Here is an 18,030-nt window from a genome sequence, read left to right as displayed (position 1 = left end):
CGGCAACGTTACTTGTGCACATTAGTGATCCACCATTCCATTGCATACATACCATATCATATTGGTATCATATCATTCTTTGTGTCACAATATCATTCCCGCATATACACAATAGCTATCTTGGTTTGTTCATTGTGCAAAGTGGCCATAGAAAAAAAACTTTTAAGCAAAAAGAGAACAAAGAGCTCGTGAGCAAGTGCCATAGCATCATACCCCATTGAACATAAGATTGTCATATCCGATCATCTTGGATCATCTTGAGAGAAACACCGGGAACCATACATAGATAGCATACTTGGAATAGAAGTTTATCCATTTTGCATCTTATAGGTTGTGCACAAGTGTCGTATCCGCCTATTGCGCAATCGTGCTAGCGTCTCTCTTGAGTTGTGCAACACGAGCGTTTTCCGTGGACTCCACATTTTGTGCTCATTCCTTGGTTGCACGACCCCATTTATCTATCCGTGTGTGTGTTTCCGTGTACCATTTGCTATTGGTCTACTTGTTTCACTTGCGAATTTGTGAATCTTTTCCAACATTATTGACTCTTGCTAACATTTTGCATCAAATTTTTGTGCCACTATCCTCACCGAGCTCTACCATAAGCTTTACTTTGTAGGTGTGAGTGAACAAGTCCGGTACCAATTCCACTATTCTTTCATTTCACAATGAGTGATACAAGATACATCCTCAACTTTGGGAAAAGGTACCTTGGTATTGTTTATCTCATTTCCTACTCACCTTTGCTCGAGTCTTGTGATGGATAGGCAAGGCATTTCCTCTCCGGTCTACGACAACAACGACGGCGTGAACAACTACATCACAGAAGTGTCCATCTTTGATCTACAACGACAAATGCAAGGCACACAATCAAGATTGCGAGAGCGCATCGAGAACCTCTCCATCGACATTCATCTCTCAGAAGCAAGGAAAAGGGACTACATCGACAACAAGCTTGCCGCACAAAAGGAGGAACAAGATGCAAGGATTGAGGAGATTAGAGCCTTGATCAAGTCTTCTTCCCCTTCGTCATCTTCAAGGAGGCGACATTCAAGCCACAAGTCTTCGGAGCGCGGCCTCAACGCAAGTGCCAATCGTCATCATCCACATCTACATGGCGACCACCATCACGTTCGTGATCAACATCGTCATGAAGGGCAAGTCACCTCCAAGCAACATGTGCACGACGACGACGAACGCCTCCGAGCTCAAGCACGGCAACGACATCATCATCATGAAGATGCTCCACAAGCGCAAGTGCACAAGTCCCAACAAGCCCTACTTCACACCAAGTCGAAGCTTCAAAAGCACAAGAGAATTCCGCGAGACGACCACCACCAAGACGGTGCTACGGCTACACCAACCACTTTGCCATCTTCGCCAAGTGCTATCGAGGCATCTTCGCCTTTGGACATACGGCATCTTCGCCTATTTCCCATGAGTACGCCTACAACGACTTCATCAAGTCCAAGGCGACCACCTACGAGCGAGGGGGACACTTCCATCTTCGGAAGTCCCTCAAGGACGATGGCCGAGCATGGGAAACTCCCTTCGGTCATGGAGACGAGCTACGAGGTGCCACATCATATGGACCTCCAACACCAAGACGGCGACAAGACGGTCGAGCAAGGGCCATCCCCTTCGACTACGGCGACAAGCGCGAACCTCTTCAACAACATGAAGATGGTGCCCATATTGGACTCATCCTCCGAGTCAAGCTACGAGACCGCGCACGGTGACTTTTGCCACCATATTGAGAGTGAGAGTGACTTCACCACTAGCCCCATATATGATGAGCCGCACCAATTCCCATGTGAGGAGAGCCACCACCACCACCACTTGAGTGATTTGAGTGCCTCCACAATATGCGACATTGAGTGCACCTACCTTGAGGGAGTGAGTGAGCCACCGCCACATAGAGAGAGTGAGATAGTTGATGAGGCATATGAGGCCATATCGGTTTCTAACAACTTAACCTCTACCTCTATTGTGTCTTCTCATTTGGTGCTAGGTCCCATATATGATGACGCGCCGATCCTCGACGACTTCGTCCTCCCTTTGGACACGACGATGGCCATGGTGGAACATGATGCACCCCCACATGGTTCCATCAATATGAAGATGACCACCATTTGGTCTTTCCCGCCTCACCTACACCACTTGAGTGGAATGACAAAGGTAACAAAGGTGACGGTGATGCTCTAGTCCCACTAGTGGACATTCTTGAGATTGATTGCTTGCATGATGTTGACCCACCTATTACCATGCTTCATGCTAGTGAAACTTCTTCATGCCTTGACTTACCTATTTACGATGAATATGATGATGAGCATGTTGAGTTGCCTAGTTGTGATTCTATGCTCCATAGGATATCATGTGAAAATTCTCTTGGTCACATCATGTTTGATAATCCGCTTGACTTGTCATATGCTACGCATGAGATCAACCATATGTCTTATTTGAAATCTCTTCATAGTGACTATGCATATGCCATTAAAATAAACCCAATTTACACATACGGCATAGATGACAAGCCCATGGTTATTGGCATTTGTTTCTCTTGTGATGATATTGATATGCTCCCTTTGCATCATTTATCTAATATGCCATGCCATGACCACCTAGCTTTGGATATGCATTGTTTACCATGTTGTCCATTTTCTCCATATTATGCTTTCAATATTGCTAATGAGGAGACCCCCATAGTTTCCTCATACCCATTAGGAGATTTTGATCCATCCTATGATTTGCATGATTTCCATGATTGCGTGCACCATATGCATAAGATGAATAACAATGCTCTCGATATTTCTCATGATGCGTTACATCCTTTGAGTCTCCATTATGCTATACATAATAACAAACCTCTCATGATGGATGACATGTTTCTATATCACGCATCTCATTTATTTGAGCATTGGATATTTGGTGCTAACCAACACAAGCACGTGCGCATCATGATGGATGATGTGTACATCTACCATGCACACACAAATTTTCCTTTGTCTTTGTTTTGTGTAGGTACTCATGTATACTCGTCAACCTCTCAATCCCAAGAGTTGACGAAACGAGCTCTTGAGAGCAATGATGACTTGGTATCCCGTGGACTATCCTCACCACCGTCCCTTTCACGCAAGAACTACGCGCAACTCCTCTACTTGGCTCTCACACGGCTATGGGCCATTTACCAATTCTCACATTATGCTCATTTTACCGTGTTCACTTTGCATGCTATGCTTGCTTCTATGCCTTTGCCATGCAATTGTGACCCTTGCTTGCATCTACCCATGTTTCATCATTATGCTACCTCTATGTGTACTTGCATGCTTGGTGGAGATCCTTGTAGCTATTGCCATGTTTATCATGTGCCCCATGCTATTGTCCTCATATCTTGCTTTCATGCTTGTGCTATGACATGTGAATTATTCACGCCCACTATTTGCACCAATGACATGATTGCCATGATTCCTTCTAGTATGTTGCATCTTCGCGCTACTAGCATACTTGACTTGATTGCTATGATTGCTTGCTCGGTTGCATCACCCATGTTCCACTATCACTTGCTTTCTTGGGTTCATGACATATATGCTCATGCCTCTCACATGATATATCTTGATCATTGTCTATTGTGTCTATTAGTTGCCTCTTTCATATCCACTTGTATTGAGTGTAACCATACTATGCTTATTGATCTTGGTGACTTTGACACCTTACTTGTGATGCATACTTCTTTCCTTGAGCCTCTTGTATTTTGTTGTTCTCGCATCATATGCCTACATACTATCAAATGCTCCCTTGTCCTTTCTTATGATGAGCATGATGCATACACTTGTTGGGTATCTCGCCCCTCGAATGATAGGTCTTGCTTTTGCACTAACCTCATTTGTTTTTCCAAGTGTTTCTCATGTTCTTTCATTTTGAAGGATTCACAAGGTGGTACCATAAAGACACATTTTGGTTATGTGAAGGCGTACATGATGTGCAACACCAACATTTGTGAGAATCTCCTAAAGGTGAACTCCTTCCCTTTGAGCAACTTCAAATATGCATATTGGATGGGCCATTCTTTCATTGTTGTTTCCTTCTTGTTGTCCACATGATACATCTATTGGATGGAGGACCAGCATTGGAGATGGACCCTATGGACCTTCAAGATGAGGTGTGCCACGACATCGACCTATGGTACAACCATGCCTACCATGTACATGGCGATACGGTTTACGATCCGAGGTCGGATCTTTCCAAAGGGGGAGGAGATGATACGGAGCATCCCACGTTCATCTCCATGTACACCTTCATAGCACATCAAGCCCCAAGTGGACCTACCGGAACTAAGGTGAACCCGCTCTTCTTCGAGAACATCATGAATATCCATTGGACTTGCTTGCTACCTCACCAAAGTGCTCCATGTGTCCTTAGGTACGAAGACCGACGCCCACAAGCTGGTGAGGGACACCCCAAAGGAGTTGGAGAAGAACCACAAGGCCACAAGGAAGAAGATGGAGCACAATAGGAGCTGGACAGGAGGTCCCAGGCGACCCCGTGCGCACGGGCCCCCGAGACCCCGTGCGCACGGACCACTCAGGGAGCTGGCGCTGGAGCACCCCGTGCGCACGGGCCTGTACCATGCCCACGGGACCCCCTTGCGCATGGGCCCAACTTACCCCGTGCGCACGGGCTCACCAGGACGGACGGCCATGATCTCCACTCCGAGCCCCTCTTCCTCCACTTCGACCCCAAGACTATATATTCCGTACCTAGACCATTTGTTAGGGGAAGCAAAGTAGTTGATACACGTTTGTGAGCTTTGCTCCATGGATCCACTCCACTAGGAGATCAAGACCTCCTCTTGGAGTGACCAAACATCAAGACCTCCTCCTTGGGGAAGGATCCCAATCATAGGATCATCAAGCCCTCATCTCCTCCATAGGATTTGAGATGAACTCTACCATGTATCTTATTTCCCTTTGTTGTTCATGTACCTTGTGGATCTTATGTGTTTGATTGTCTAGTGGATGTGTGATTTGACTTGTTCTTGAGTGCTCCTCTTGTTTTCCCTCCTTTTTTCATCTTGTTCTTGGGGATTCCACCTCCAATTCGTGAAAGATCTTCTCTATAGGGTTGCACCCTACATCACCAACACTTAGCAATTCTTCACTTATAGATTTGAAAAAACTGATAACTGTGTGGGCGGCTTACTGATAAACCATAACCCGCCAGGTACCATTAGTCCCCTCTTAAGCCGCCAATAGATTGTTTTTTGAAATTGGTGTGTTAGCCAAGAAAGATGACATCCACTGGAGGGTCCCAGGCACCGAAAATCCTCATGAGCCCAAGGAAGGAGAATTAATTGTTTTTATTGATCATATGATCCTGACCCGCCTGACTCAAAATTCTTTCGGGACGTGCTATAATTCTTCCAACTTCATGCTCAAGACATTGGGCCCAATTCTGTCTCCAACATTTGCAACTTCCAAGTCTTTTGTGAAGCTTATATTCAAGAGGAACCCACTGTCGAGCTATTCAGGGAATTTTATTATTTGAAACGGCAGACGGCGTTCATCGACGGGCCCAGCTTGGAACCAGGTGGAGTTTCAATTCAGAAATGAAAAGAGGCCAGCTTCCCATATGCCAAGCCACCCAGTCATCCCAAGGACGGGAACCAGACTTGGTTCTATTGCCAAGATACATCTCCAGAGGGTGAGAATCCCCTACCGGGTTACCGAGAACATCGGCTCAACAACACGCATCAGCTCCCACAACATATCAGCACTAAGGAACGGGCCAAGTATGCGACCATTTTCAAAGATTAGAGCCTTCATGTCTAATTGCTTAACTGGCATTGACCTTGTTCGGTGCTGGGTCTCCTAGAGAATCCTGCCTTTAAGCTGCCACCCTGGTTTAATGTTCAAGTATACCGGCAACTTGAAATATCACCAACGCCGTTGCGAAATCCAATTATTTGATGCGGAAATCAATGAAGCAACTAAGGCTTTGTTGAATGAAAGCTGGGCAGAATGCAGAAAAATAGGACTTAGTCCTTACTTCACCTTCAACCAGCCGCCAGCTGTAGGTGTTGCACACCATGTTTCTACTTTGAATCATGTTTTCATTAACTCTATCCACTTATGATCATCTAACCTCGACAAGCCGATTCCCCGTTTTGGAAGAAGAAGCTGCAGGATAAGCAGGGACTTTGAATAGTAATGATTCAATTTCATACCTGTAGCTGTTGGAAATATGCCCTAGAGGCAATAATAGAAGGATTATTATTATATTTCCTTGCTCATGATAATTGTCTTTTATCCATGCTATAATTGTATTATCCGGAAATCGTAATACACGTGTGAATACATAGACCACAATACGTCCCTAGTAAGCCTCTAGTTGACTAGCTCGTTGGTCAACAGATAGTCATGGTTTCCTGACTATGGACATTAGATGTCGTTGACAACGGGATCACATCATTAGGAGAATGATGTGATGGACAAGACCCATTCCTAAGCATAACACAAGATTGTGTAGTTCGTTTTGCTAGAGCTTTTCCAATGTCAAGTATCTCTTCCTTAGACCATGAGATCGTGTAACTCCCGGATACCGTAGGAGTGCTTTGGGTGTACCAAATGTCACAACGTAACTGGGTGACTATAAAGGTGCACTACAGGTATCTCCGAAAGTGTCTGTTGGGTTGACACGGATCGAGACTGGGATTTGTCACTCCGTGTTACGAAGAGGTATCACTGGGCCCACTCGGTAGTGCATCATCATAATGAGCTCAAAGTGACCAAGTGTCTGGTCACGGGATCATGCATTACGGTACGAGTAAAGTGACTTGCCGGTAACGAGACTGAACGAGGTATTGGGATACCGACGATCGAGTCTCGGACAAGTAACATATCGTCTGACAAAGGGAATAGTATACGGGGTTGCTTGAACCCTCGACATCGTGGTTCATCCGATGAGATCCTCGAGGAGTACGTGGGAGTCAACATGGGTATCCAGATCCCGCTGTTGGTTATTGACCGGAGAGCTGTCTCGGTCATGTCTGCATGTCTCCCGAACCCGTAGGGTCTACACACTTAAGGTTCGGTGACGCTAGGGTTGTATGAATATGAGTATGCAGCAAACCGAATGTTGTTCGGAGTCCCGGATGAGATCCTGGACGTCACGAGGAGTTCCGGAATCGTTCGGAGGTAAAGAAAACTCTATAGGAAGTGCTGTTTCGGCCATCGGGAAAGTTTTGGGGTCACCCGGTATTGTATCGGGACCACCGGAAGGGTCCCGGGGGTCCACTGGGTGGGGCCACCTATCCCGGAGGGCCCTGTGGGCTGAAGTGGGAGGGGAACCAGCCCCTAGTGGGCTGGTGCGCCCCCCCTTGCCCCCCCGCCTGCGCCTAGGGTTGGAAACCCTAGGTGGGGGGCGCACCACTTGCCTTGGGGGGCACTCCAACCCCCTTGGCCGCCGCCCCCCTTGGGAGATTGATCTCCCAGGGCCAGAGCCCCCCCTGGGGGCCTATATAAAGGAGGGAAGGGGGGAGGGCAGCCGCACCCAAGTCTTGGCGCCTCCCTCCCCCTGCTACACCTCGTCCTCCTCCCGCAGCAGCTTGGCGAAGCCCTGCCGGAGTTCTGCTGCATCCACCACCACGCCATCTTGCTGCTGGATCATCATCAACCTCTCCTTCCCCCTTGCTGGATCAAGACGGAGGAGACGTCACGCTAACCGTACGTGTGTTGAACGCGGAGGTGCCGTCCGTTCGGTGCTAGGATCTCCGGTGATAGGATCACGACGAGAACGACTACTTCAACCCCGTTCTTTTGAACGCTTCCGCTCGCGATCTACAAAGTGGTATGTAGATGCATCTCCCCTTTCACTTGTTGCTTAGATGAACTCATAGATGTATCTTGGTGAAACCGTAGGAAATTTTTTATTTTTCTGCAACGTTCCCCAACAGTGGCATCATGAGCTAGGTCTATGCGTAGTTCTCTATTGCACGAGTAGAACACAATTTTGTTGTGGGCGTAGATCTTGTCAACTTGCTTGCCGCTACTAGTCTTTTCTTGCTTCAGCGGTATTGTGGGATGAAGCGGCCCGGACCGACCTTACACGTACGCTTACGTGAGACAGGTTCCACCGACTGACATGCACTAGTTGCATAAGGTGGCTAGCGGGTGTCTGTCTCTCCTACTTTAGTTGGAGCGGATTAGATGAAAAGGGTCCTTATTAAGGGTAAATAGAAGTTGACAAAATCACGTTGTGGTTATTCGTAGGTAAGAAAACGTTCTTGCTAGAACCCAATTGCAGCCACGTAAAAGATGCAACAACAATTAGAGGACGTCTAACTTGTTTTTGCAGCAATTGTCATGTGATGTGATATGGCCAGAAGTTGTGATGAATGATGAATGATATATTGTGATGTATGAGATCATGTTCTTGTAATAGGAATCACGACTTGCATGTCGATGAGTATGACAACCGGCAGGAGCCATAGGAGTTGTCTTTATTTTTGTATGACCTGTGTGTCATTGAAGAACGCCATGTAAATTACTTTAATTTATTGCTAAACGCGTTAGCCATAGAAGTAGAAGTAGTCGTTGGCGTGACAACTTCATGAAGACACAATGATGGAGATCATGATGATGGAGATCATGGTGTCATGCCGGTGACGAAGATGATCATGGAGCCCTGAAGATGGAGATCGAAGGAGCTATATGATATTGGCCATATCATGTCACTACTTTATATAATTGCATGTGATGTTTATTATGTTTATGCATCGTGTTTACTTAGAACGGCGGTAGTAAATAAGATGACCCCTTATAATAATTTCAAGAAAGTGTTCCCCCTAACTGTGCACCGTTGCTAAAGTTCGTCGTTTCGAAGCACCACGTGATGATCGGGTGTGATAGATCCTTACGTTCACATACAACGGGTGTAAGACAGATTTACACATGCAGAACACTTAGGGTTAACTTGACGAGCCTAGCATGTACAGACATGGCCTCGGAACACAGAGACCGAAAGGTCGAACATGAGTCGTATGGAAGATACGATCAACATGGAGATGTTCACCAATGATGACTAGTCCGTCTCACGTGATGATCGGACACGGCTTAGTCGACTCGGATCGTGTAACACTTAGATGACTAGAGGGATGTCTAATCTGAGTGGGAGTTCATTAAATAATTTGATTAGGTGAACTTAATTATCATGAACTTAGTCTAAAACTTTTACAAAATATGTCTTGTAGATCAAATGGCCAACGCTCATGTCAACATGAACTTCAACGCGTTCCTAAAGAAAACCAAGCTGAAAGATGATGGCAGCAACTATTCGGACTGGGTCCGGAACCTGAGGATCATCCTCATAGTAGCCAAGAAAGATTATGTCCTAGATGCACCGCTAGGTGAAGCAACCATCCCAGAAAACCAAGACGTTATGAACACTTGGCAATCACGTGCTGATGATTACTCCCTCGTTCAGTGCGGCATGCTTTACAACTTAGAACCGGGGCTCCAAAAGCGTTTTGAGAAGCACGGAGCATATGCGATGTTCGAGGAGCTGAAAATGGTTTTCCAAGCTCATGCCCGGGTCGAGAGATATGAAGTCTCCGACAAGTTCTATAGTTGTAAGATGGAGGAAAACAGTTCTGTCAGTGAGCACATACTCAAAATGTCTGTGTTGCACAACCGCCTGTCCCAGTTGGAGATCAACCTCTCGGAAGAGGCGGTCATTGACAGAATCCTTCAGTCGCTCCCACCGAGCTACAAGAGCTTTGTGTTGAACTACAATATGCAGGGGATGGTGAAGACCATTCCTGAAGTATTCTCAATGCTGAAGTCAACAGAGGTTGAAATCAAGAAAGAACATCAAGTGTTGATGGTCAATAAGACCACTAAGTTCAAGAAGGGCAAGGGTAAGAAGAACTTCAAGAAGGATGGCAAAGATGTTGCCGCGCCCGGTAAGCCAGTTGCCGGGAAGAAGTCAAAGAATGGACCCAAGCCTGAGACTGAGTGCTTTTATTGCAAGGGGAAGGGTCACTAGAAGCGGAACTGCCCCAAATACTTAGAGGACAAGAAGGCCGACAACACTAAAGGTATATTTGATATACATGTAATTGATGTGTACCTTACCAGTACTCGTAGTAACTCCTGGGTATTTGATACCAGTGTCGTTGCTCACATTTGTAACTCATAGCAGGAGCTGCGGAATAAGCGGAGACTGGCGAAGGACGAGGTGACGATGCACGTCGGGAATGGTTCCAAGGTCGATGTGATCGCCGTCGGCGCGCTACCTCTACATTTACCTACAGGATTAGTTTTAAACCTCAATAATTGTTATTTAGTGCCAAGTTTGAGCATGAACATTGTATCTCGATCTCGTTTGATACGGGATGGCTACTCATTTAAATCCGAGAATAATGGTTGTTCTATTTATATGAGAGATATGTTTTATGGTCATGCCCCGATGGTCAATGGTTTATTCTTAATGAATCTCGAACGTAATGTTACACATATTCATAGCGTGAATACCAAAAGATGTAAAGTTGATAACGATAGTCCCACATACTTGTGGCACTGCCGCCTTGGTCACATTGGCGTCAAGCGCATGAAGAAGCTCCATGCTGATGGACTTTTAGAGTCTCTCGATTATGAATCATTTGACACATGCGAACCATGCCTCATGGGCAAAATGACCAAGACTCCGTTCTCCGGAACAATGGAGCGAGCAACCAACTTGTTGGAAATCATACATACCGATGTGTGCGGTCTAATGAGCGTTGAGGCTCGCGGAGGATATCGTTATGTTCTCACTCTCACTGATGACTTGAGTAGATATGGGTATGTCTACTTGATGAAACACAAGTCTGAGACCTTTGAAAAGTTTAAGGAATTTCAGAATGAAGTAGAGAATCAACATGACCGAAAAATAAAATTCTTACGATCGGATCGTGGAGGAGAATATTTAAGTCACGAATTTGGTACACACTTAAGAAAATGTGGAATCGTTTCACAACTCACGCCGCCTGTAACATCTCAGCGTAATGGTGTGTCCGAACATCGTAATCGCACTCTATTGGATATGGTGCGATCTATGATGTCTCTTACCGATTTACCGCTATCATTTTGGGGATACGCTCTAGAGACAGCTACATTCACTTTAAATAGGGCACCATCTAAATCCGTTGAGACAACACCGTATGAATTATGGTTTGGGAAGAAACCTAAGCTGTCGTTTCTAAAAGTTTGGGGATGCGATGCTTATGTCAAGAAACTTCAACCTGAAAAGCTTGAACCCAAGTCAGAAAAATGCGTCTTCATAGGATACCCTAAGGAAACCATTGGGTATACCTTCTACTTAAGATCTGAGGGCAAGATCTTTGTTGCCAAGAATGGATCCTTTCTGGAAAAAGAGTTTCTCTCGAAAGGAGTAAGTGGGAGGAAAGTAGAACTCGATGAAGTACTGCGTCTTGAACCGGAAAGTAGTGCAGCTCAGGAAAATGTTCCTGTGGTGCCTACACCGACTGGAGAGGAAATTAATGATGATGGTCAAGGTACTTCTGATCAAGTTTCTACTGAACTTCGTAGGTCCACAAGGACACGTTCCATACCAGAGTGGTATGGCAACCCTGTCCTGGAAATCATGTTGTTAGACAATGGTGAACCTTCGAACTATGAAGAAGCGATGGCGGGCCCAGATTCCAACAAATGGCTTGAAGCTATGCAATCCGAGATAGAATCCATGAATGAAAGCAAAGTATGGACTTTGACAGACTTGCCCGATGATCGGCGAGCGATAGAAAACAAATGGATCTTTAAGAAGAAGACGGACGCGGATGGTAATATTACCATCTATAAAGCTCGACTTGTCGCTAAGGGTTATCGACAAGTTCAAGGGGTTGACTACGATGAGACTTTCTCTCCCGTAGCGAAGCTGAAGTCCGTCCGAATCATGTTAGCAATTGTCGCATACTATGATTATGAGATATGGCAGATGGACGTCAAAACAGCATTCCTTAACGGTTATCTTAAGGAAGAGCTGTATATGATGCAGCCGGAAGGTTTTGTCAATCCTAAGAATGCTAACAAAGTGTGCAAGCTCTAGCAATCCATTTATGGGTTGGTGCAAGCATCTCAGAGTTGGAACATTCGCTTTGATGAGATGATCAAAGCGTTTGGGTTTATGCAGACTTATGGAGAAGCCTGCGTTTACAAGAAAGTGAGTGGGAGCTCTGTAGCATTTCTCATATTATATGTAGATGACACACTTTTGATGGGAAATGATATAAAATTCTTGGACAACATTAAGGCCTACTTGAATAAGTGTTTTTCAATGAAGGACCTTGGAGAAGCTGCTTACACATTAGGCATCAAGATCTATAGGGATAGATCGAGACGCCTCATAGGTCTTTCACAAAGCACATACCTTGATAAGATTTTGAAGAAGTTCAAAATGGATCAGTCCAAGAAAGGGTTCTTGCCTGTACTGCAAGGTGTGAGATTGAGCTCGGCTCAATGCCCGACCACGGCAAAAGATAAAGAAGAGATGAGCGTCATCCCCTATGTCTCAGCCATATGATCTATTATGTATGCCATGCTATGTACCAGACCTGATGTAAACCTTGCCGTAAGTTTGGTAGGAAGGTACCAAAGTAATCCCGGCAAGGAACACTGGACAACGGTCAAAAATATCCTGAAGTACCTGAAAAGGACAAAGGACACGTTTCTCGTTTATGGAGGTGATGAAGAGCTCGTCGTAAAGGGTTACGTCGACGCTAGCTTCGACACAGATCTGGATGACTCGAAGTCACAAACCGGATACGTGTATATGTTGAATGGTGGAGAAGTAAGCTGGTGCAGCTGCAAGCAGAGTGTCGTGGCGGGATCTACATGTGAAGCGGAGTACATGGCAGCCTCGGAGGCAGCGCATGAAGCAATTTGGGTGAAGGAGTTCATCACCAACCTAGGAGTCATACCCAATGCGTCGGGGCCGATCAAACTCTTCTGTGACCCCACTGGAGCTATTGCCCTTGCCAAGGAGCCCATGTTTCACAAGAAGACCAGGCACATCAAGCATCGCTTCAACTCCATCCGTGAAAATGTTCAAGATGGAGACATAGATATTTGCAAAGTACATACGGATCTAAATGTCGCAGATCCGTTGACTAAACCTCTCTCGCGAGCAAAACATGATCAACACCAGAACTCTATGGGTGTTCGATTCATCACAATGTAACTAGATTATTGACTCTAGTGCAAGTGGGAGACTGTTGGAAATATGCCCTAGAGGCAATAATAAAAAGATTATTATTATATTTCCTTGCTCATGATAATTGTCTTTTATTCATGCTATAATTGTATTATCCAGAAATCATAATACACATGTGAATACATAGACCACAATACGTCCCTAGTAAGCCTCTAGTTGACTAGCTCGTTGGTCAACAGATAGTCATGGTTTCCTGACTATGGACATTAGATGTCGTTGACAACGGGATCACATCATTAGGAGAATGATGTGATGGACAAGACCCATTCCTAAGCATAACACAAGATCATGTAGTTCGTTTTGCTAGAGCTTTTCCAATGTCAAGTATCTCTTCCTTAGACCATGAGATCGTGTAACTCCCAGATACAGTAGGAGTGCTTTGGGTGTACCAAACGTCACAACATAACTGGGTAACTATAAAGGTGCACTACAGGTATCTCCGAAAGTGTCTGTTGGGTTGACACGGATCGAGACTGGGATTTGTCACTCCGTGTTACGGAGAGGTATCACTGGGCCCACTCGGTAGTGCATCATCATAATGAGCTCAAAGTGACCAAGTCTCTGGTCACAGGATCATGCATTACGGTACGAGTAAAGTGACTTGCCGGTAACGAGACTGAATGAGGTATTGGGATACCGACGATCGAGTCTCGGGCAAGTAACATACTGTCTGACAAAGGGAATAGTATACGGGGTTGCTTGAACCCTCGACATCATGGTTCACCGGATGAGATCATCGAGGAGTATGCGGGAGCCAACATGGGTATCCAGATCCCGCTGTTGGTTATTGACCGGAGAGCTGTCTCGGTCATGTCTGCATGTCTCCCGAACCCGTAGGGTCTACACACTTAAGGTTCGGTGACGCTAGGGTTCTATGAATATGAGTATGCAGCAAACCGAATGTTGTTCGGAGTCCTGGATGAGATCCCAGACGTCACGAGAAGTTCCGGAATGGTCCGGAGGTAAAGAAAACTATATAGGAAGTGTTGTTTCGGCCATCGGGAAAGTTTTGGGGTCACCCGGTATTGTATCGGGACCACCGGAAGGGTCCCGGGGGTCCACCGGGTGGGGCCACCTATCCCGGAGGGCCCCGTGGGCTGAAGTGGGAGGGGAACCAGCCCCTAGTGGGCTGGTGTGCCCCCCCTTGGGCCCCTCTGCGCCTAGGGTTGGAAACCCTAGGTGGGGGGGGGGGCGCACCATTTGCCTTGGGGGGCACTCCAACCCCCTTGCCCCCCCCGTTGGGAGATTGATCTCCCAGGGCCGGTGCCCCCCTGGGGGCCTATATAAAGGAGGCTAGGGGGGAGGGCAGCCGCACCCAAGTCTTGGCGCCTCCCTCCCCCTGCTACACCTTGTCCTCCTCCCGCAGCAGCTTGGTGAAGCCCTGCCGGAGTTCTGCTGCATCCACCACCACGCCGTCGTGCTGCTAGATCATCATCAACCTCTCCTTCCCCCTTGCTGGATCAAGACGGAGGAGACGTCTCGCCGTGTGTTGAACGCGGAGGTTCCCTCCATTCAGCGCTAGGATCTCCGGTGATAGGATCACGACGAGAACGACTACTTCAACCCCGTTCTTTTGAATGCTTCCGCTCGCGATCTACAAAGTGGTATGTAGATGCATCTCCCCTTTCACTCGTTGCTTAGATGAACTCATAGATGGATCTTGGTGAAACCGTAGGAAAAATTTTATTTTTCTGGAACGTTCCCCAACAGTAGCCCCCAAGGGCCGGCTTAAAATGTCAAGATAAGCTGGGTCTCATTACCATATTTGTCCATAAAATCCCCGCATACAGCCCCCATGAATCGGCTATAGTCACCATAATGTAGACGGGTTATCATAAAATTGTCTTCAGAAAAGAGCAATGCGCATTAGCCCCCAAGTGCCAAGAAAAATACTTGTATTGTGCTTGGGACTTTTAAATAAGATGATTTTAACCCGCCTATTGTTTATGTCCTACAGGCTGAACTTAATGCCAAAGAATCCCTAGTCGCCGATCTTCAAGAGAACATAAAGTCTCAACAATCTGAAACCTCCAAGGCCAAAGCAGAATTGACCACCGCCTTGGCAGAGATAGAGAAGCTGAAGAAAGACTTCAAGGCTGACCAGGCAGGCTGGGAGACATAGAAATCAGCTGAATTGAAGAGGGCCGAGGAAGCAGAAGCGGCTCTTAAGCCGGTGGTTGAAGAGCTTGCCGGTTCAAAACATCAGATCAATGCCATGACTACTGCCATCTTCGGTAAATCACTTCTTCTCAATTTTTGACTACCAGTGCACTGCAATCATCATTCATACAACTTATAGATTTACTTGGTAATGCAGGTTCCAGGATCGCCCACCTCGGCTCAAATATGCGCAAGAAATTGATGGCCGCCTATACTCTTATAGAGCAATTATACACTGGGGCACAACGAGCTATCTATATAGCCTCACATAAGAAGCAACCACCAACCCTCATCAAGGACACGCTGGAGAAATTATCTGTGCTTCCCCCATGAAAGGAAGAACTGAAGAAATAAGCCGCTAGAGCTGGTGCACTCACTATGCTTGCCTGGGCCAAGACGTGGCAAGCGGATCTTGACCCGGAAGACTTGGCCAACGGTTTCCCCAGTATAAAGGAGGACGGGTCTCCCTTCAGTGCTGAGGACTTTGCTTAAATAGCAAAAGAAATGCGTCCTTTAGCTAGCAAGTTAACTGAAGATACCGACCTATCCCATTACCAGGCGGTTTATGACGCTGACAACAAGAAGGTTAAAGCGCCGATTCATGACTCTCAGGACCTTAGTCCTCCAATTTGTAAGAACACTTTTGCCCCTGACATTGACCCGTCAACACATATTAGTGACGAGGCTGTATTCAAAGCTTTGACTGGGATCAACTGGACAACCTCTCACTTCCAGTCAATGGGTAAAGAACACGATGATGAACCGGTGCTGGATGACCCACAACCTTCAACTCGCCAAGACCAAGACCAGTAAATCACCGGTCTGCTTAGCATCTCCCAGCTGTGATACTTTGTGAAAACACTTATTCTTTTGGGCTGTCTATTGCCTTGTAATAGGCTAGCTTGAAAACAATTATCTGTCATGCCACCGTGCATGTGGATCTTCATAACACTTATGAACTGTTTTGATCTTCTTTGACGATCCACTATTTATGCTCATACTCATTATCAACTTTGCTTGATCATGTTGTCATAAACCCTGCATACAAATAGAGCACAAGTGCCTTGGCGGTTTACCCCAAGGTGGGTCATAATGCCCCATATAAAAAACCATTGGTGACTGCATTGTCCATAACCAGGGCCGGTTTATCAAAACCTCATATAGAAATAAATATCGTACCTATGATACTTATGCGTATTGCCGGCTTCCAATGCCATATGCAATAAGGGTAACAGTCCCAACCCAGAGCGCGGCGCTCTGTGCAATTTATTCATACTGCTGGCTTACAACGCCATAGACAACAAAGGGTAACATCCCAAAAACATTAGAGTACATGACTCCAAACATATGATCATCATATATTGGCGACTTAACGTCCAAAGCTAGGTCGGGTTAACACAACACCGGATATTAGCAAATAAAGATCAAGACATCATGTCCTGAATCAAATTTTAGCCATATATCAATATGGTACAAATATAGAAATCACCAAAAAGATTGAAAGGCAATAGAACACAAAATACCAAGGCATTCAAAGGTTGTCAAACCTCAACATCAAGTGCTATTCAAGGGCTACAAAGCCCCTTAGTCACTCCTTAATTCAAACCTGTAAACGAGGCCTCACATGATAAATCACCATTTTAACTTTGACAAGTTCAGGGTCTTTTACAAGATTGACTGTCAAGAGTACGACGAGCCATTCCAGGATTACCTGGTCAGGGTGGCCAGCATACAAAGGCAAGATAACCCGGATTTTTAGTGAATACACCTCGCGCCCAAGCCTATTACGAGGGACAACAAAGCTCATGTTCATTTAACAAGAAGCCCCCAAGTAATATTTTGAGGCGTATAAGCCGAATCAGTAGGGTAGTCATAGCTATGCTCAATGAGCAGGAAGCCCCCAAGTATTTGTAATCAAGGCGTACAAGCCAGATCAAAATGGTAATCATAGCTATGCTCAATAAGCCCCCAAGTGACCTTATGAAGTAACAATAAAGACTCAGATTATTAGAAGTGAAACGACAGAGGCCCTGAAGCATCAGGGATGTTGGTTTTATTATACTAATCATAATATATAAATTTGTAAAGGTATGTACATCACAAGAGCTAGTGGCTCAGGTGTAATAAGGCCAAAGATGAGCAATGTTCCACGGCTGGTGGGTCTCCTCCTACGATGTGGGTGAGTCCTTCTGATCTCGAATATTTATAAGATAGTATGACCCATTGTTCAGATTTTTGCTGACCACAAAAGGCCCTTCCCAAGGTGGGGATAACTTGTGCATGTCAGATTGATCCTGGATGAGCCGGAGCACCAAATCACCTTCTTGAAAGGTCCTGGTTTTAACCCCGCAGTTGTGATAACAGCATGGATCTTGCTGGTAAATCGTCGAATGAGCCGCTGCAATGTCACGTGTCGGCGTCCTGGATACAGGGGCACCTAGACTTGCCTACCCGCGGCCCACTGTGTGGCACCGTCAGTAGCCTGGTACAGCCTAGCTTCAGCATCAACAACTCGATACCCTCGTGAGGGGCCAAGCCTCGCGAGGCGGGCGACGCCAAGACCTCCAAGGGGATAGGCCTCCTCAGGCCGGCTCCCGAGGAGCA

This window comes from Triticum aestivum, chromosome 7B (assembly GCF_018294505.1).
Source record: "Triticum aestivum cultivar Chinese Spring chromosome 7B, IWGSC CS RefSeq v2.1, whole genome shotgun sequence".
Taxonomy (NCBI): Eukaryota; Viridiplantae; Streptophyta; class Magnoliopsida; order Poales; family Poaceae; genus Triticum; species Triticum aestivum.
The sequence above is the reverse complement of the archived record's forward strand: the minus strand, read 5'-3'. Positions refer to the sequence as shown.